We start from the raw sequence: 23,327 nt of genomic DNA, 5'->3' as shown, positions 1-23,327 counted from the left end.
AACGAAACAAATCTCGAAGTAAGAACGGTATGAAATTGGAGCAACGCATGTAAAGTATACGTTCCCACCCACACAATAACAAAGAAGATAATAGAATTTCAATATTGCTCTCGCAGCAATCATTGTCTATCGAATCGCTGATTATCGTCCGCGGCGGCACGCGAGCGACAATGAACGGACCGCGGACCGATCTAAATTACCGATACGATCGACAGAACCGAAAACCGGAACTCTATATTCGAAAACATCGGTCGAGCACGCGTCGTCCACCGAATCGATTAGGAAAGCTTATACTGAATCGTTAAAGTCGCTCGCACTCGTGCCGCACACCACTATTAAATAGAACGTTTTTGTTTAAATCTGAAACGAATCGTAAATTCGAGGAGTGTTGTTATTCCGGATCATCTCGTATTTACGGTTTTTATTGGCCTGTATCATGCGACGGGAGTACGGAATGTGTTTATTGATTCACGCATCGTTTTTATAATTTCACGAGACTTTACAAGCTGGTAATGGATAGATTTTATAGTTTTAATTACCTATCAGATGGAAGTAAATTCGTTACGTTTTATACAGTTATGTTAAGGAAAATATTTTGTTTCTGCTACAGTAAAATTAAACAGTACAAGAAGGTCGTCGTATCATACTTCCAATAGACACATGAATAAGATTTGGTCTAGAAGAAAGTAGATCAAATACTTACCTTAGAAAAAAAATTGAAAAAAAAAACATTCAGTAACTGTACAAAGGGATGTTACCCATAGATAAGTTCAAAAACATTGTAAATCTTAGTACAATAGCAGTTTCCAAAACGTTTCACTTCACGCTGTGTTATGGAAACATAAAAATAAAATTGAAATAATGCTTGTTGTGACAACGCAACGCTTCGCATCGAGTCGTTCATTCATCGCCGACAACAATGTAGTAAACATCGGTGTAATAGCCGTGACATATAGCTCAAATTACCCTTTCGATTCGTAATGCGCGCACGATTCTTACATCGATGTACTTTGAATCCGATCATTTTTCACAGCTGCACACATGTCTTGCTAATTGTTCGTAATTTGTAAGATTTTTTTTCTTTAAGTGCGAATGTGGTGATCCTCAGTTTGTGTTAAAGAAAAATCGCTAGTAACTTTTTATACAAGTATTAATAAAAAGACGGAATGCAAAACATATAATAAAAGATAATTTATTATTGCACCATCAGATATGTTCAAACATGTAGGTTATTTATTTTCAAAATAAAATTAAAGGTTATAAAAACGGAGACAAATATTAAAAAAAACAAACTTAAAAAACGACATAACCCGCATCGACTGTCGTTTGGTGATTTGTCGCAGGAGAATACAGAATAAAAATGTAATGGAATTGAATTTATTTCGCCCCGATGCGGTATAACGGTCCAATAAATCGGGAGGACGCGGCCGTACGTCAGCCATCGGAGGTCCACCGCAGACCTCGTAACTCACGCGACCAATGTGCCGCGAAATCAATAGACTTGACAGACTGACACTCTGATGCTCTTTGTCTTACGAGTCATATCTAAAGCCCCGGTTTCAAAATGTCCAAGTAATTCCTGAATACGTTACTTAGAACTATTTGTCAAATAAAGTCTTCGTTGGCGTTTCACAATCACCAAATAAGCAGTGAAATGCAAACTATTTTTTGTCAGGAAGTATTAAGTGTCAGTTAAATTATTACTTAGTTAAGTAACTAAGTAAATAAGTATTAAGCACTTTACTTGGACATTGTAAAATAGTACCGACAGGACCGATAAGTATGCCGACAATTGTTAAAACTTTGCTTTCTTTAGCTTGCCTGGATGAATAGACGTTCATATTGCGATGACTTCTTATTAAGTTATAAAATTATTTGCATGTTAAATATCTGTTTAGCTGTATTAATTAAATGAGGCCAATTCGGAATTTCATATTAAAATGATCCAGTTAAAGATTAAGTTGAGACAACACTGTAATTGTTATAGTTCAGACACAGGCGGGTGTCAGTTAGTGGCGTGCGGATCGAATAAATTTGATAGAACCACAGCTCGCAATTAAAGCTGGAGAACAAGCATAGGTTTATTAACGACGCTGAAATATCATCACATAAATCGATATCGATGCTGTCAGTTTATCGACAATTATTCTTAATTGGATTATGAAAGCGGTGCAGTGTCGTAGAAATAAGTTACAAGAAACAAGCGTTTCAGAGAAATTTTAATACGCTTGCACATACTCGAGTTTCCATCTGTTTTTATTTTTAAGTATATATTTAGCAGCAGTGTGTATAATTTCTACAGAAAATATATAACAATGGTAAAACATAATTAAAAGTGTATTAACAGTCTAAAAACCGACACCTAGATCTCATTAAATATAACTGAACACGCGTTGATTTTATAACTTGTACCACACATTGCTCTCTATCGTCCAGCCGCCGGTGCGTGCCTATCTCGCCGCGAAGCGCGAGAGGCGTCCGATTGGCTGTATGGAATGGGGCGGCCCGCTCACACAACCTCCCTCACATCTCACACAACACATACACTCTAAGTTTTAATTAAGCATCTAAAATCTTAAACAATTTGCTATGAAGATCATACAACTAACTAGCCGATATAATGGCGTAGATAAGTTATAATATACGTTTTGACGCCGATCAGTTTGTTATTAGGCGAAAATTAAGTGTGAAATTGAAAAGAGAATTCAATCTTTAAGATTCAATTGTTTTATTATGATTTATAACAATGAGAAGCGTTAGTTTTTATAACAGAAATATTATAGAGCAATATAAACAATTTTATTGTTATTTAATTGCAAAACCTTTCGACCGCTGATGATTCGTATGATGGACGTCAACGTGTTAAATTAAGTAAAAGAGTACGTTTAACCTTTACTACACTGTTTATGAAATTATTAAATATTGAAGATGTAAACAATTTTTTTTTAATACAAGCAGATTTTTGTTAATTTATTAATATTTCTTGTACCATTTCAACTAAGCTCTATACTTGTGCTAGGACATATTTTACGGCAATAGTTGAATGGCGGGATTAGAACCCCCGACCTCGTGATCGGAAAGTCGTACCCATTAGGCTATTATCGCTTAATTAAATTGAAGAATGAATTAACCGAAGATGAAAAGGGAAACCATCGTAAGTGACTGGCAGAAAATGTACCAAACTAAATAGTACTTTCGTTTAAGAAAAAAACAATTGGCATTTTCTCGGCTAATGAATAACATAAATTCAGTCTCATTAATTTCAAAAGTACACTTTGTATAAAGTTACAAATTGTGGGAAAGTGGATTTATTACTTCCCACATAAATATTGCGCATGAAAAAGATTTTATACATTGTCTTTTGTGTAATTGTCTTGTAGAACATAATATAGTCAACTAAACTCGAAGGTTGACGAGATAATGACAACAATAGTTAGTTTAATTTACTGTCTATTCTTAATATACGTTAATTGTTGAATTGTTTGTGAAACAAGACGGAATCTTGTATAGCTTTGTCAATTGTTACCTTATTAAAAGATACTAATTTCCTTCTAATGTACTACACGATCATTAGCAATTAATTCTTAAGATCTATACAAAGATAATTAAAAAGGTTAACATAATAATTTATTTGGAAGATATCATTGTAAATACTAAAGCAATATTATTAAAAAAAACCTTTACTTTACAAATTATATTGCACATAGTTAACCCTTATTGTGGCAAGATCTCTTTTTTAAAGAAAAACAAAAAACAAAGTTAAAAAACAACTGAGTTATTTTTTTTTAATAATAATAATATAGTGATCGTATATTTTTATAAAGTCGTATGTATGGTATACTATACAAAATGAACATAAGGGTTAATAAAAGGCAGTTTCTTCATCTTCTAGAAGCACTTCAGTCTTGAAGGTTGGCCGCTAACTTGGAATATTTGAATCTGTCAAGTTAAGGCAAAAGGCAGTTAGATTGTAGAAAGTTTTTAACATATAGATATAACATTTTACTAAGTACTATAATATGTTACATCGACAAAACACCGTTAGGAAACAACAAACAAGGGTCTAATGTCAATAGGTCGATGGTATAATAATATCGATACTTAATATTACTGTAATAATAATTACAAGTTGATAACATTGCAATTAGGAAATATAATAAATGATATGTGAATATCTACAAAAATATATAAAGAAAATAGATACCTCCTATAGGCAACTTAGAAGCATCGGTGGCGCAGTTAAGAACTTAACCGGACTGGGCATCAGACGTAGGTTCGATTTTTGATCGATGTTCTTGCCTTGAAGGAATACATTACGATGCCAACCTGTAAATATCGGTGATGAAATTCAAAAATATGTGTGAATTCAACCAAACCTGGCAGATTGGTATGTCACCTGGTCACCCTAATTTAGGTAGGGGCTCCGACTCCTCAGTAGGGACCATAATATGTGAGTTGTCGATTGATAATTCCGAATAGGAAAGTACCAAACAATCAAGATTTAAGTAAGAAGTACTATTTGGCAGAAAAGAGTACCTAACATAATACTTAGTATGTATTTTTAATGTTAGTTCCATAGCAATTAAAAAAAACGGCTACCAACAATAATTAATTTGAAATAATAGAAATGATTTTTAACGCAGATCCAAGCTTGAAACGAATTAAAGACGTTCATTAATTCGTTTTAACGAAAAGGATACAATATTCTGTAATTTCCATTGAGTTGTTGATGCATTTATAATATAAATTGTTTGTATCTTACAACATAGTTTTATAAGGCGTAATCTTTTGGTGGGTTTAGTGAGGCGGAAGCCGGGTTTATGTCGGTACTAAATCCTCGAGGGATCGTTCACAATTAATAGTCGGGCTATAAACGTTGCTCAAAGCCGGCGGAGACATAATATTAACTTACTAATGGCTTATGATTATGATATTTACTGCATGGGGCTTTAAGCTCCAATCCCGCTGTATTCAACTAGGACTTGTGTAGGTTTTACTAAGGGTCTGGAGACTGCTATAGTGAGGTTCATGTCTTTATTTTATTCTAACTACCAATACTGCAATTTAAGTACTAATTTTAAAATAACAATGCAATAGTTTGTTCCTTTTTAAACTGACTACGGAAATATTTTTCTAAGTAAAACACGATTCTAAAATGTTAATGGAAACAGACGTATTTGTTCGTGTTTCTCTTATGATTGTTGGTTTCTTATTATTATAATAGGGATAACATTAGTGTATTTAGTATGTTACCAGTTATGATTTGGTGGAACCGCACCTTATTCAAATGAAGCGGCTTCGAGCAAAGCGTTGCCTAAATATTAGTTTAATATTTGGAAGATTGTATCACGGCATGAGGGGAAAAGACTTGTAGCTTGTGTTATGCCACGAAGAATATTATTGTGAGTGTTTTGTTTGTATGTTATTTTTGTTCTTCTTTATTTATAAACTAAATCTGAGTTTTAAATATCCAATTTTATTTCACGCAAATTATAAGGAATTCTTGACTTTTCTTAAGAGTTATTATTGAAAATATTTTTAATTAATCAATAACATCAAATGTATGGAAATTTTATTAAAGATATCACTAGATAGATTTAAAATAAAAAAATATATATTTTAAGCATTAACTATTTCCGAGTTACAACGCTTTTTAGTGAACTGAATAAATTATGTAAATAGTACAAGGCGGGTTCTCGCTTTCTTGTAAATGATTTGGCGTTTTGCGTTTAATGGTCGGCCGCGGTCCGCCGCCGCGCGTCTCTCCGCGCACCATAATAATGCCCTAAATTATTTAATTACTATTTATAGTGGCCCTACGCTGTCCACATGCAATCTATTTTACATATGCTCCTAAGCATACATGCATACATGGAGAGAATACCAATTCCAAATCAAATCCTATCAAATTCTTTCTTGAAGCATAACTCAGGTGGTCTAGTTCTAAATTCAAAATGGTTTACATCTTTTGGTATTTTACTACGTTCATAGTTAATTATTTTGACACGGGTCCAACAAATATGTTACCTATCCATTATGAATTTGGTTAGTATGTAATTTAACCAGGCAAAGTATCAAAATGATGACGAATTTTAGTGACATTTGTTTGAATAACATTCAGCAAGGATAAATAATTAATAATTTAAATATACAATTTTACTAGCAGCTTATAATATGACTAATGTATAAAACATATTGTTGTCTCTGTTTTGTCAAAGATAATGAGAGGGATGGCAATATGTTCTGTACAGAGATTTTGTTCTGGACGAACAATAATTAGACCGATTATATACTAACTTATTTTTCATTTGATCAGTGGCACACGTGTTGTGGTAACACAATGCTGCAAGGTGTATCGTTTTATAAATAAATATATAATATAATCTACGCAAATGTTAGATGCGTAATTGATTTATTTATGTAAATGTTGTTAGTAAATCATTTTAATGTGCCGCTTTACTTGACATATTAGAGTAATCAGTCCATCTTCATTTATTAATGGTTAAAATAATTATATACGTTGCAATTTATTACATGAAGTAAATATAGCATTTTAAAATTCCATTTTATTTATCAATTAGATTTAATAACTATGATTTTGACAAAATGTTTAATGAAATTATTGCCGTAAATTAAATTGAAAAAAAAGTTAAATAATTTGAGTTCAAAATAAATGCGCCATCGCGTAAATAACTCGCGAATTAAAACATAACAAAAGGTAGTTAAGGTTAAAAAAGGTTTCCTACGAAAATGAACAATAATTAAACGTCATAATTTACTGAAATGAAATAAATAAAATAACTATAAAATAAATTAAAGACACTTATTGTAAAAGAGTAAACGATTAGTAAAATGAATACTTGGTAAACTTCTGAAAAAAAATGTTATTATCCAACACTTAACAGGCCACACAGTTATTGCGGCAAACTTTTTTTGACAAAGACCATTTCGCTTAACCTCAGCTATCGTAATGTTTCCTTAATTCTGATGACGGAGTGATTGGCCACGGTCCCAAAAGCGAAACCATTAAGTTCGCATTCTTTCGGCAGTAAAAAGAGGAGTGCGAAGCCCGAGGTGCAAACAGGGCGGGCCGGGGCACCGCCGCGCCACCTCGTTCCCAAAGTAGTGACAAATGGTGGCGGCATCTTTCATCTCCCAGAATCCCTCATTTTAATAATAATCAAATATCAACTTTAATTCAAGGACTTTAATGTTGAAATTCGATACAGCTTGAATGTTATTAAAGAAATGATAACGCTATAATGAAATTCGGAAATAATCGCAAATTGTTTTCGAATTCCTCGATGTAGGCCGATGTCTACCTGAATTGTAAAATGCACCGCAATTCATAACAACTTAACAAACATTATTATTTCATATTACTTCATTGTATTAAATTAAAATACAAAGCTAAAGAGAATAAGAGTTTCGAGGAACGTCAAGTGTGAACCAAAATGAATATTCTGGATCAGAGTTGTAGAAGCATAAAAGATGGCACTTTAAATCACAGAAGATAAAGTTAAAGCGTAAATAAAGATACAGATTATTGCATTTCGCGACAAACATAGCCTGAGATTTTATATTCTAGACTTGTATATACCATCGCTAAAGAAGATTTCGATCGATATAGGTCACCAATGACTTTACATAATGTTTAGGAGCAATTTTTGCGAATACTCTTAGTAGTGCGTGCGCAATCCGATAGTCATTGTTTGAGACTATTATTGTAATAGAATCTCATTAAACTGATTGTACATCGTACGCGATAATAGCTGCTAATGCTACATAATTACACGGAACGAAATCGTATACGGTAGCCAATGAAGATATAAATGAATTAATAATCTTTTTACGTAGACATAGCGTTTTGTCGCGGCTCATTATGTGCTGTAACACGATCGTGCTTTATCATTTCCAGTCGATGCGTAATTCTGTGCAGCATTTTTATCTTTAAAAAAATGGTTACCGTTACTTCTGTGTTTGTTATTAATATCATGCATTAATATTAATAGTTATGCTGACGTAAAATTAATTACTCGTAATTTTACACAAAACCGGAGACGCACCGCACCGGCTTTTGCTACAATAATAACTTCCCAATTTTTTTAACCAATAGCTTACTTTTTCAACAAATTTTACCCACACAAAATTCAAGGTTACTACAAGTTAACGTCAGCTTATTTCAGACATAATTATTGGTAAACTAGCTGTCGCCTGCGACTCTATCCGTGCAGAATTTGTTCTACATGTGTGCTAAATTTCATCAAAATCCGTTCCGGAAATACCTTCAGACAAACATACATCCATCCAAGCATTCGCATTTATAATATTAGTAAGATAGATATTTAAATATCGTGTTTCAAACATGCACAAGACATTAATTCAAATAATGGTCGCCGGCGCGGTGAGGGCTTCAAAGTGGTCAGCCAACAAACTGACGACTCTCACGCTACTAGAATATTTAATGACGATTACAAATCGACTCCACGCGTCAATATCAAAAGCAGTTTGATAAGTTGTCGCAACCGTTCAACGGAAGCTCACTAATAAAACTTGTTTTCCCATAATTAGGAAATAAGCGACGACCCGAATTTAATATGTGTCGATTGAAATTTACAGCTCTCTATTGTTTAATTTAATTAGTTTTAATTATTTTTTTTAATTAATACTGCAGCTTTGATTTGTTAGATTATTAAACAAAGAAGGTTTTGCTTTATTGTTTAGTGCATTACGTATACTACGGAAGGTTACGTTTTGTTTTTATCCGTGGGAATTTATAAAAATGTTCTAAATTTTACATATTATATAATGATATAAATAATTTAAGGTGAAAGTCGAATTTGAGAAATAATTATAAAAAATTGATACAGATTATCTGTTCATTAGCATAATTTACGATAGTTTTCTTTTCCCCGGCGTCAAAAGCTTTCAAAGGGCCATTATGTAATCAGGTATCAATATTCCTACATCGGGTGAGCTTTTCGCATCGCATATATTAATATTAATGCAGCTTAATCCCTCGGACGCGTTAGCTTAAAAGCTCCGCTGCGGTGCAATCTTGCTGTAATTGCCGCTTTACCGACGACGTCGAAATTTTAATTAGTTGGCGAAAATAAGCGCTCGGCCGGCCGTCCATCCATCAAACGGTCGGACGGCTTGCTCGATTTATATGACGGTACACTCAGTGAGTAAGGGTTAGTTATTTCTAAACGCAAATATTTTAATGGGTGTACATCATTAGCTATGAAGGACTAATCGCAATAAAGGATAGACAGGGGTTTCTCATTTATGGGCGCTATTTAGAATACTCTAGGCAGTGAAAGCTCACATATGCCCTGTGTTTGTAACGTTCTGGGTTTCTACCATCTGAGGTATGGTTTACAACAACTTATAATAAGAGAAAGTCTATTTCGTCAAGTTCATTCTCACAAGAAATTTAACATTAATTATAATATTGATAATATTAGTAACATAATATTATAAATACGAATGTTTACATAGATCGATAAAGGATGTGTTTCATTAGCTATCTCCAGAATGGCTGTATAGATCTCGCAGAAATTAGGCATAGTGTGGACGAACAAATATTATACTTAAATAAGTTTTAAAAAACTTTAGTAGACTAAAATTAATTTTGATAATATGAAGTTCGGTACCCATCTCCGCATTTTTCTACGAACTGTTTACAAACACCGCGGCACTACTAGGAAACGTTTATTTCATTAACAGAGTCCCGTGAGATGGGACTTGTGAGACATCGCTGCGATATAGGTTACTAAGTTTTAATTCCGCGCGATCGCAGTCACAGGACAGCTAATTATACATAAATAACAATTCATGGATCTAAATCCACAAATGTCAAATGTTATGATTAAATAAAATGCTTATTTCAATTTTAATTGGAAATAGGATAGTGCTCGTATTGTGTCAGGGAGACGTCCACTTAGTATCTATTACAGGTTATTTATTTGCCTGTTCAGTTGCACCGTTTAGCCGGTAGACGGCGCTCTCCTTTCATTTAGCTATCTGAAATATGCTACCGGCGATAGGAGTTGTTTCATACTTGTAATTGCAAGAGATGCGGATTTATGAATGGCAATAACTAATCCTGTAATACTTAGTCTATCCATAGTAAGCTCTGTTAATGGACTTTAGTGTTGGTATATTTTATCATGAGTCATAATGTTTAGTTTAAATTGTGTTGTATTTTTTGTGTCTGATTTAAAAAAATATTTTGTGACCACTAAAATCCCCAACTGTGGCTTTCTTTACAAAATTCGACATAACGGGGACCACGCAACGCTGCTTTCTTTCCAGGCTCCATCAATTCCACCCATGGAAAATCATCCTTTGTTCTATAATGGGACTATTCCGTGCCGATTTGACTACTATTTGATATTAGATTAATTACACTCACAGTTCAATAATAAACGTGACAAAACATATAAAAATACAAAAATGTTACTTGATATACTTATATCGAGAATAACCCGTTTGAAATCCGTACAAATTTGTATTGTTTAGGAACATTTAAGAAAAGCATTAAGAGCAATTTGATCGTTAACGACGGCGGCCACTTTGCAATAGATCCATCAATATCATAAAAACAATAGGATTTAATTACAGCACGAGTGTTAAGAGAATCGCAATCGCGTGCCACCGCTCCACCACGACTCGCGCGCCTCCGTGCGGATAAAGGAAACAACACAATTATAAAATTACACAGATAATGCTGTAATAACAAGTGAGCTAATGATATCGATTTTGAATTACACCTGGCCAATCGTGAGATTTGCACTTTAAACGCTCCATACACAGAGTTGAAAGTACGACTAATTTTATTTTCATCTACCAACAACGCAATCTTGTAGTTTGTTTTATAACAAAAACTACAAATATGACAACATGCAACTGAGTTACTCGATGTTAAAAATAAATATAATTAAAGTGGCTTGAACTTCATTTATTGCCTCCTGGTGCTAGTTGTAAAATAATTTCGTTTAAAGTAATTTTCAGCTATTAATAACGCAATTTTTATGTTTATTAATTTATCCATAATAAATTAACTTCGTAACGTGACAGGTGTCTTGGCTGCGATGTCACTGCGTGCGTCGGGCCGTCGTCGGGTCTATGGTTATGCCCTCCTCACACGATACCGCCGCGGCCGCTTCGGACGCGTTAAACGTATCGAACAAAAGCGAACCTCGTCTTAATTAATATGATTAATGGCGAGACGCAGCGGCTCATTTTTGAACTTGTGATACGGCTTTAATCGAGAAATAAATTAATTTTATTAGTAGTCCTTTCTAATAGAATACGATCAGAGTAATAGCTGCCAAGCGCATGATCGTTTCCTAACATTCGTTCGTTTCTCTAATTTAAAAATTGGGCGTTAAAATTTACCGATTATAATTTGAATTTACGACACAGGTAAAGGCTTTAAAAATCAACGATGACGGCCGGAGACGATCTTTAACAAGATAGGTGTTTGTATCCACTACCACTACCTCGCTATGATCGTTTAATTGCCTTTTTCAAAGTCTATATTACTTGATTGCTTCGATATATACTAAATTGCTTAACTATAAAAGATAAATATAATCGAAGCTATTAACAGAGAATTCGCGTTAAAACAAATAGAATTCGCGCGAACATATTGCCTCTTCAAACGTTTTCTAGTGATTCAAACACACTCCAGAGATTTATAATTAACTTTGAACTTTATTTTATCGCAGCAAAGTATAATTTGGATGGTTTGTTTGTGTTGTCGGACGCCTCGGGGCGAGATCGTGGCGAAGATAATTAGAGGCCGCGGCTCTGTGGGAGCCATAAAAACGGCAAATTGACCGGCGGGATAACCAGAAAGGCACAATGTGTTAGATAATAATTTCCAAATTACAGGTTGCGTCGGTCGAGCGCCGCGGCCGAAGCTGGACGGCACTTCTTTTTTCTTACGGCCAGCCGAGGTGCTAAGGGCAGGCTAATTATTATTTGGGTATCGAGCGAGGATTTTAATGCAGCTGCTACCTGTATAAATATTTATTATTAAAAAACTTCAAACGCCAATTTTGATGGAAACCAATTAAAGTTGTTATAAAGTTTGATCGGCGTTCGTAACGATTCCACCGCACCGCACCGCACCGACGAGACGTGCGCATTCTTAATTAAATGAATTTAACCAGCTATAAATTATTAATTTAGTCGAGTCTCGATTGATAGTTTTAATTTATTGCAAAAACAAGATAATATTGGCTACTTCGGAAGCTGTGTGATGTTGTTTTAAACATGATTTTTTTTAAATTAAAAATTACTTCACACATGTTACAAACTTACTGTCCGGATGCGGTTTTCATGTTCAAAACTGAGTATCCTTATAACGGTATATATAATACAAAATCATATTAACAAAAAATATAATTCATGAAATTTAGTAAACAACCAAGATAAATGACTAGTTAACAATTTTAATAGCGCTAAAAGTAAATAAAAGTATTACATATACTTTTATTTACTTTTACTTTTACTTAAAAAATATCTCAAAATCATATAAATTTTGTACCATATTTTCGTCTGTACACAAGTTCTATTCCTGCTTGGTGACGTAACGCTATCTCATTTATCTGTCCCACAGGACGTCGCGTCCCGGCGCCTGTCATTGGCCGCAGATTGGGGCAGGGGAAGGGGACACGCCCTCTCTAGTCCCGGTATACCATCCTGGAATAATTTAACGGCTTACAAAACAAGGATGATACACTGTTGTGTTACGTACGCGTTTATGTCTTTTGGTAGTTGATTTTAATAAAATAAAAATAACCAAGACAGAATATTTTTACTTACTTCTTTCTAAAGTAAAAATAAAGCGGATACACATAAAAAAAAAACTAATATAAAACCAATTATAGCTAAGGCTTTTTAAATAACAACAGGTAGAGAAACATATGATAGAGCCTATTACTGTCTGAATTCCAGTTTGTTTGTCCACCAATTTCTGTTGCCATGTCCCTATACAATTGTGTTTGTCAATGATAAATGGTCCAGTTCGGTGCTTTTCATCTCCTACGGTCAAAGGCGCCGACGTCAACATCGCTCAACAGATTTTATACTTTACAGCATACAAAATACGGTTGTAAATCGATTACATTTTTATAATTACAGGACAGGACTAAATGATACGGTACTAATCAAGTCCGGGAATAAACGCGGATAATGCGGTTTAATATCGTATGAAAGGAACCTTTCGGCGGCCGGGCCGGGGCAGTCACATTCATTCTTAATGAGTTTATTCAGGGATTTAATAGAATGAATCGAGATGAGCAAATAGTGCTCGTGTTCAAAATGAGGAACGATCGAAATGAATTTTGATCCATCTTCCATTGTGTACCTCTCAGAAAATTACAAAGGGTGGAATCTTATAAGCCTTTAACAAATAGGCATGGTGAGAGATTCGCTACGGTTGCCGTAGCAAGAATTTAAAATTTTTCCTCTCTGAATATTTGTAAGATATCGCTTTTTAAAACTAATTCTAATAGAAGATAAGTCAGTCGTTACATCTCTGAAATAGAAAATCTTTGAAATATGAAACGATTTGAAAATCAATTGTAATATAAAGAGCGACAAACCGCATTTTTTGCTACTAACATTTTAAAAACTTGATAAAACTCTTCATAACATATCGAGATCTTTTATAAGCTTCTGGTTTATAAAAGAGAAGTTAACCTTCTAAAATAGATAAACGTGTGCGTGCGACTAACTCATTCATTCTTCAATAACCTTGAAATTCTTAGAAAGTTCAAGCGCAACTATTGCAGAAAACAAATGTTTTAATTCATTTTTTTTCACAATTCCAATAAAAAATTATGAACAACTGGATTATTTTACGCTTCAACAATATCGACTATAAAAAAAAAGAAAATCACGAAATTTAAATAGTCAATCGTCTACTTTAAAATCTGGTTTTAACTACCTTACAAAATATTTTCATTTGTTTTATAGTCTTTTTATACTACACATTTCATTTAGCCGATGAAAGTTAAAATTGACTCGCGAGGTGGTCGTGGCATCATTAATCTTGCATCTAACACCGTGTATTGTATACCCGTCGCAGACGCTACGTCGAGCCGTGGACAATCGCAAACGCTTACCTAAATATGTCCCCGACTGTTGTGCGGTACAATACCGCCGGCAATTCTTAACGCTTCAGCTTTCTTAATGTCTAATGTGAATTGTAATAAACATTTAACGGCCACACAATTTGATTTGTCGTGCATAACCGGGTTGTCCAATGACGAAATAAATTATATGCGCTTTCGTAAATTTGTTCAAAATCTAAAAGGAAAATATTGCTTCTAATTTCACGAGAAAAGATGGAAAGGTACTGAAATTTTCTAATAACGTACAGTAACATGCAAAACACTTTTTGTGTTTCCAATAATCTTATTTCATTCCACTTTCGTCAATTGCCAATTTAGTAAAACAAACATTAGATAGGGATTAATCAAACTTTATTAGTATTGGACTTATTTGACATCACGTACCGCTAATGTTTGATGTACACAAAGGACAATGTTTACTAAATACCCGATTCCGATAACAATAGCGTTAAAGTATAATTGCAGTACTACAGAGCCGGGGAGCCCGCATCGCGCCCGACCGCAGCTCTCCCGCGCATTGTGCGGACATCAACCAATAAATTTTACTGCCCCTACTAACTTTATCTTCATATCTGTCTTTATTGCAGTCTGTATGTTGACATTCCTTTCGTAGTCGGCATTACGATTATCAACAACACAGATAGGAATTACATGAAGAATTATTTCGTACGAAAATTATTCATAGACTGATTTTCCTTTAGCACTGAAAGGCCAAAGTAACCCTTTCACATTACTGTAGTCATAGATCATAGAGGATGTTGGTACAAACGCCTCTGCCAGATGTACTGCGATTATGTCGCATTAAATCATTCAAGCTGTCTAACCATAAACTAATTTACAAAACTTTACCCGTCGTTTCGACGTTCAATCTTGAAAAATAACATGATTTTATATGAACCCTATAATTATAAGGTCCAACCGCCGCCAAATGGTCAATCAATTAAAACAATATTTGAAATAGTGCTCGGAAAAAAAGTTAAAAGGAAGTACTATAGCTATAAACATTTCGTATTATGTCCGAAGGGTTATTGTCCGTCTTTGTTTCTCGTATAGCGGTGTCCCGCTCGCTGCGCCGACGCGTCTGCACGGTCCGCCTTTGAGAAGAGCATACGAAGGGAGTGAATTATGGCGGCCAAGTTACCGCCAAAGTCTCGTTTGAGAACTTCGAAAGTAATTAACTTCAAGCGAGCTAAAGATACGGTTCAATATCTCTTAAGTACTCTTAATAAATAAGTTGGAAATATTAATTTGGATGCTTGTAAATTATGCAAGGGCGCCGCGGTATTTAAGTTAATTCGTCCTCTTACACTTTGGGTATTAAAACTTCACATAAAGTAACAGCAATGTGCAAGCATGTGTAAAAATATATATTTCTTTGTAAAGAATTTGACAAGTCATAAAAAAAAGATTTTTAAACGGAATACGTAAACTTGTTACTATAGATTCTTGCTAATTTAAAAATACTTTCACAGGAATAAATTTATAAACCAAAACTTTATATAATAGCGAACATGTTACTGTACAATTGTTATAAACAAGACAACATATTTTAATAAAAAAACTAAACTTTAACATAAACGTATGAATATCATAAGATGGATTAAATAGATGAGTACGTATACATTGTCTTGTTTAGACATTCAACTTGTATTATATATCGATAACGGTCGGTAACAGCGGAGCGTGTGGTCTAATCAAAATATAAATATTATTGTAATTTCCAACATTGATAAATGATTGGGTAAAGACCTTTTCTCGTGTCTTTTACGTAATATTAGACTGAAGAGGCGTCGGGAACATCTTGTTCTGCATCAGCTTCAACGAACATGCGCCTCTCAGTGCTGGGGTCAACAACATCACTGAGTCTTTTTTGAGATTTTTTGTTTTAAAATTACTACTCATTACCTTACGAAATCAAAGGCTCAAACGCTAGTATGTTACGGTTTATGGAACATCTGGCAATTTTATATACGAGTATTATGTAGTCACTTGTAACTTGGACCACACAAGGCAGAGCCACTCGGGCCACTAATCGAGTTTGTCGGCCGATGTTATCTCAAAACGTACGTTAATAGTACTAACGCCTCCGCCGCTTGCCCCCGCCGCCGCGCCCCTCACCCTGCGCCCTTCACAATCAAAACATGTTTAATTCATCCAGAAACATAACGCATTGTCAAATTAATCTCTATATCATTGTTACGACTTTTTTCTCTTTGATGTTTTCTTTGGTGGTAATATAATTTATGATTTTGATAATACTGGAGGGTCGAATCCCGCCATGTACCAATGTGTTTTTCGATTTTCATATGTACATTTGTTCGACGTTGTTACGGTGAAGGAAAATATCGTGATGCAACCTGCACATATCTGAAAAGAACTTCAAAGATATGTGTGAAAACCAACCCGCACTTGGCCAGCGTGGTTGGTTATGGCTATGGCCTAGTCACCCCTAACTTAGGGTAGGCTCCGAGCCCCTCAGTGGGAACGTATAGCTGATGATGAAATAAGTATTAAACGGAAGAATATAAATGAAAATACTTGCTTTACCACTGACTGTCTGTATCTGTCACATTACTTACCACATATACCTTATTTTTAAATGTGTCTTTATATTGACATGATATCATTATCATCAAGCCTTTGTCTGTCCATTGATAGACTTGATATTATAGAGTCTTTGGTAGAGTAGAAAAAACAATAGTTATTAAAATCGTATCTATTTCATTCGGAAGTACTTAAGTTAAAATTCAACAAATGTTTTGAACATAACTCTGCTGACCCATATTGGGCGGAAGCAATACTTTACAATGATGGAACAAAAGCGACCATTTACTTTGAATATAATAGCTATTGTTCTACCTATTACTAAATATAATTACGGGATGTTAAGATGATTTATTTGATCGAGGTTTTTGATACACAATGTTTTATTTTGTAATTATTACAAAACTATACTTTTAAATGGTCCTAAACGTTTTATACAAATTGTTTAATGCCTTCCAACGTTTTAACTTATTTGTGACTGTTTGTCCACGACTTCATCCTTGTTGGGTTAAGAAAAGACTAAGTATTAGCCTATGCGCTATATTAAAGACTAGGCTATAATTGTGCCAAATTTCATTCAGATTCGTACAGATATCCTGGATTACACTAAAGTTAAATTGTACTTCAAACTAGCTGTCGCCTATGACTCCGACCGCGCCTTATTAAAAAGTAGATTGTAGCCGATTCTCAGATCTACTGAATATGCATATAAAATTACTACGGAGTTACTGAGGAGCAAGGTAACGAACATTGTGACACGAGATTTTTTTATATAAGATAACATTCCTAAGACTATCATAGTAGCTATAAATAAATATATGAGATTTGATAAAACTTCATGATGTTTCTATGTTCGTAAATGCAATGAAAATAGAGTATAGCTAACGCTATACCTTTAGTTGATGTTGGCATGTAAATAAATAACAGTAAGACTAGCATTTAGCGGCAACAAGGCTCGTGTACCGCCGAGTTCCGGACAACACACGATAGCCGTAATTGCCGGCTCTCAGGACTATTAATCTTACCACCTCAACTCTCTACAATGTATTAAACTTGCTTTATAAATGTTACATTTCTTATTATAACTATTACTATACAAATAAGCATAATACTTATGTACTCGTAATTATTCCATTAATGTAGATATTACTGAACTGTTAGCTCCGTTTACGAGGCAACGTAAATCGTTGAGACTAGTATATTTGCGTCGCTTGTATCGCGTCGTATACGATCTTGAACGATGATCTTGACAAACAGGGTGTGAGCTGTGACTTTGGAAATGACAGATAAAAATATCGGCGACTCGTGCACACACGAGTTTCGTACACAAGCGTGTACGAAACTCTACGACTTTATATTGCGTCTGTCGTTTAGTCACTAAAATCGCCGGGTTTCTATTACCTTTTGTATGAAGGTCTGTAGTGAGATAAACAGATAAATTGTTACTTCCAAAATAATTATCTTCTCGGTAGGACTTCACAAACAAAGATCCAAAGATATCACACTTGAGAAATCATTTTTAAAACAATTTTCAATTAACATAAAAATATACATGGAAATAAAACACTGAATTAAAGACAATAATATGACAAACACTACGTAGGTGTTAACTCGCGAACAAAAAAATATCGCATAAAATTATAAGTCCACTTAAACAAGACGATAACAAAGGTAGTTCAATTTATAAAAGGCGAATTTTTTCCCAGTTCCCTTTCCTTTCAGCTTGGAACATTATGTTCCCTAAAGTATTTTTCTTGAGATATTTAAATTTCGATTGTTTCCATTCTTTTCGTGCCCCCGCTCTTGTTGTGGCTTAAAAAGAAAATGGATAGTCAATGTTCGTGCTTATTATTCATTGTTCTCGCGAGGGCGGTAGGGGACGACGGCGGGTGCGGGGGGCAAGGGAATTGAGAGCTTTTCCTTGGCTCCGTGATTTGGCTCATTTTTGAACAAGAAAATTGACGGCTCCGACATCGTTATGCATTACAACAATGAATGACAATGATATTTTTCAATACTTTTAGAGAATATACATTTTAAATTTAATGGAATGATTATACTTTATGCAACAAGATTCTTCGATGTTTAGTTTACGTGTTCTTTATTATTTGCTACACCGATCTAGAAAACAAAACATAAACAGTGAAATGGTTTATCATAATTAAATTTGATTTACACCAGTATCGTGTTGTAGTGACGTAGGCGTATCGAAGTGGAAGCCGCAATAAAACAAGTCAAAACAAAGGCGCTGGTACTCAATCATATCAAAGGATTTAATGAAGCCCGCCATATTTTAATCCAAACATTCAATTCAAATCAAAATGAATCGATCGGTCACGGTCGCAGGCAGAGCGCGATGTTGCAACAAAAAACTAATTGACAACAATCAACACTGCGCTAACAAAAAACAATATTTTCTATCATTGTCATTAATAATGGTTAGGAAAAAAGTCATTCACACCTTTGGTGCGAGCTAACTTGACAAATGCGCGGAGTCGGCGCGGCACAAAGCGGGCGGAGCGCCGCCGCCGCGGGGCGCCCTGATGCCGGCCCTAAATATTAATTACCTACACCGCTACGAACACCTTTTAGGAGATTATCGCACTTTTGTTCGGTATAATGCAACCATCTCAAGATCGTGATAACGCACTCCACTTGTAACCGCTGCGTTAACACCCCCAGCGATCCGACTCGAGGGACCAACTTGACTTTAATACCTTTTAACTATTTGTTATTGTGTTTAAACCTGCTACTACGCAGCTTCGTGAAGACTTCTGTATTCACAGTCCGATAAGATTTAGTTACAATAAATTAATTTAACCCCTAACACTTTTTACAAATGTAATGAAGAAAATTATTTTTTTTTTCTTACGCTGATTTGTTTGATTGCTAAGCTTCTTAATAAATTGTCAGTACTGTTCAACAACATCAAAAGAAATGTCGGAATTCTTGTTCTTTTTGTTTTGATGAAGCTGTTGTTTTATAGCCACACTTATAACACTTTAGTTCAAACATTTAATCTGCAACCTCTATATGTTCAACGATTCTCAATCTAATCGAATTCGATACACTGTTAATTAAATTTTGTGGTAAATTTGAAAAATCGATTGAGCCCCGGGCGAGGGCGCCATCTGTTGGCGAGCTTGCGGCAAACAAATCGTACAATAATGTTAAATAATAAACACAATAGCCGTGGGCAAATTGAAGTATACCATTGTATGGGATTTACGATTAGCGATACATCGACGTTGAACTGATCATTTTAACTTTGCTTTTAATTGTTAAATCTTATAAGATTGTTTAACTTAAATGGGTATTTTCATATCTAATATCTATCATAGGCAGATTTAAATTAATGAAAAAAAAATCTATGATATTCTTCAAAATAAATTAAATCCACAAAATAATAAGATCCTCTGTTTAGACCACAATAAAACATTGTATGTAACATCACGCGTTGGTTGACCGAAAAAAAAACAAACAGTAATCTAATGTCAGGTTAGAAAAAATCTATTACAAAATCGATTTCCATTAGTTATTACAGTAGTTGTATTTGCTTTGTTTGATTAATATCAGATTTACATACAAGTTATACGTACATTTACATTTAAGTACGGTTCGGAACGTGTGATGGCCGGCAATGGCCTCTCAGACGACGCCGACGACATTAACTCTGACAACTAGTCAAATAAATAACGTCCAACAACAAATATTGTAATAACCGTACAAGGAATATCTCGCGGATAAAATAAGGATCATGGCAAAGTAATCCTTATGCGGACAGTTTTAAGTTTTTAAGCTCTGTCCCTTTGATCAATGTCTGGACTAAAGTTCCTTCAAGTCCCAAACGCGTGATATACATTTCTTTTGAGTTTAAAGCATTTTAAGTTCTTTATCGTAGGGAGTAATGTTCTTTTTTGTTTAACGTATTTTTAAAACGTAAAATTTTACGAGAACATTAAAGTTAAGTGGGAAATCCGAAGAGGAGTGTTAAAACGTAAGCGAGCAGATGTCGGCGAAGCGCTGATACAAACTCAATTATTTACACTCAATAAAAAGGACGTTATACGAGCATTAGAAAATAACCCGCTAAACTGTTAAAAGCTTCACGACTGGCGGTATGCAGACTTGGCAGATATGATGTATGGTAATTTACTCTTCAAAGTTATATTTAAAAAAAAACTAAAAATACTACTATAATATTTTTTAATTTTAATCTATAATTTTTTTTCAATAGTGGAGTCCATCATAATATAGTACAAATTGTATTAATTTCATGACATAATACGTATCAGCTCATATAAGTATATTTATATCATTCTTACTTCTTAAATGCGAATGTTTAGATGTATGGATGGATGTTCATTTGAAGGTATCTCCGGAACGACTCAATAGTTTTTATGAAATTTGGCACACTGTCAAGCTATGCCGAACTATGGTACTCTAAATCCGACATATTGCAATGTAGTTGTATGTCTAATCAAACAAAATTATATCACAGAGCAAACCAAAAGGTTCATTAACAAACTTATTGTACTCTTTTAGATTTCTCAGTGCAAAAACCTTCGCTAATATCATAAGAACTTATAAAATACTGAAATAATTTTACATATATGCAGTTGTAATCTATTTAGTAGCTATTATTTATATGGTACTAGCTGTTGCCCGCGACTCCGTCCGCGCGTAATAAAGAAAAACATATTTATTAGCCAATGTGTTCTTCCAGACTATGTTCTACATCTATGCCAAGTTTCAGCGACATCCATTTAACCGTTTATATGGGAAGAAGAAATGGGCTGCTTATAGGGTTTGTCCGGCAATTATTCAAATTATTTTTACCTTTTAAACCTTCCCTAGACCTCCACGAATATTGCACCGCCAAGATAAATCCGTTCAACCTTTCTCGAGTTAACGAGACTAACGAACAGCAATTGATTTACATATATATAGATAGAAGATATATAGATGAATAAACTTTCCATTGTGTAAAAAATCCATCATGAGAAAAGTCAGAAATATTTCAAATGCTTACACAAATAAAACTTTATGCTACAGATTAATTCCAAAGAGTTTATTCTAAGGTACATAGTACATGTTGATAATCGATAAATCGATTTGTACCCGTATAAGATCGCGGAAACGATTTTTAATTCACCACACTTAATCGAAAAGCTTTTACGGCGCCCTTGATCTAAGCGCGGCGTGTGTAAAGATTGCCAATAAAAGAAACAGGTAGACGCAAATATTTGTGAACAATTTGTAGAATTCACACATAATAACAAGGCTGTTGTTTGTCTGTCCGTGTGTTCGGCGGCGGCACAAAGAGCATCATTAGAGTGGTAAGGTGTCATGATTGCTCCCATATGGGATCGTTGTTAAAAACCTTACAAATTTATTGCATCTAGAAAATTACGTTTATTTATGCTTTTACAATTGTTTTTTTTTTTACGTTATAAACATGCGTTTTGCTGATACTCACTTCTGATGATATGTATCACATCTGCCTCATGTAAGTTTTTCTAATACTTTCCCTTGCCAACACAGTCGTAAAGGCATCGCCAGCAGAAAATCTAGACTAGATCAAGAGGGGGGCTAGTAGTGAATTGCTCCCTCCTCGTCGCTCAATTTTTAAAACATAAAACAACTTTGTTGCTTTTTCTGCAAGCCATATAGAAAATCTTTGATGTTTATAAAATACTAGCTGGCTCCCACGACTCAGTCCGCGCAGAATTGAAAAAAATATAAAATTAGTAGCCTATGTGTTCTTCCAGACTATGTTCTACGTGTATGCCAAAGCTCAGCCGTTCTGGCGATCCATCTGCCTAAACATTCGCATTTATATTATTAGTTTGATTCAAAATTAAATTGGAAGAATACTTCACGCTATTACACATCCGTAATTAGAATAATAAATGTACATTTATTCGCCTATCTCATACAAATAAATAAATGTTTGGAACAACCCTTACAATTTCCATTAGTCTTCGCCCAAAATACCCTTAAAAAGGGTTGCGAGTCATGCGTTTAAAATCCATTTTTTAATTATATCAATTATTTGACGAATTTGTTCGAACCCCTTCGCTACATACATTTATATTTTTTATGGTTTGACAAAAATTAGACAAGGTTTAAAGCGGATAATTTTGATTGTGTATCTCCTTGCTTTATTATAATGTAGGGTTGAGAATAAGTGAAGAAATATGAAAGACCCAAGTTGACGTTAAAAGATGCAGTACGGTAATTCTAAAGATGATCGGGAGATTTAAAATATGTACTTTCTTGAAGTTAGGTAGTATTCTCATGCTATCTATCTAATATTATAAATGCGAATGTTTAGATGGATGGATGGATGTTTGAAGGTATCTCCAGAACGTTTATGCCAAATTTCATGATGATCATGAAATTTGGCATACACGTAGAACAGAGTCCGGAAGAACACATAGGCTACTCATTATATTTTTTTTCAATGCTGCGCGGACGGAGTCGCGGGTGACAGTTATTTTGATATAAAACGATAATGCAATCTTCGGCAAATTACAGTTTTCTAATATTCTCTTTCTAATCCCACCCTTTACTTGTATAGTAGGGACGGGAAAAGAAAGTGGGTTTTAGCCTAGAAGTGGACGCATAGAA

This window comes from Papilio xuthus, unplaced genomic scaffold, assembly GCF_000836235.2.
Source record: "Papilio xuthus unplaced genomic scaffold, Pxut_1.1 DF825946.1, whole genome shotgun sequence".
Taxonomy (NCBI): domain Eukaryota; kingdom Metazoa; phylum Arthropoda; class Insecta; order Lepidoptera; family Papilionidae; genus Papilio; species Papilio xuthus.
Note: the sequence above shows the minus strand (reverse complement) of the source record.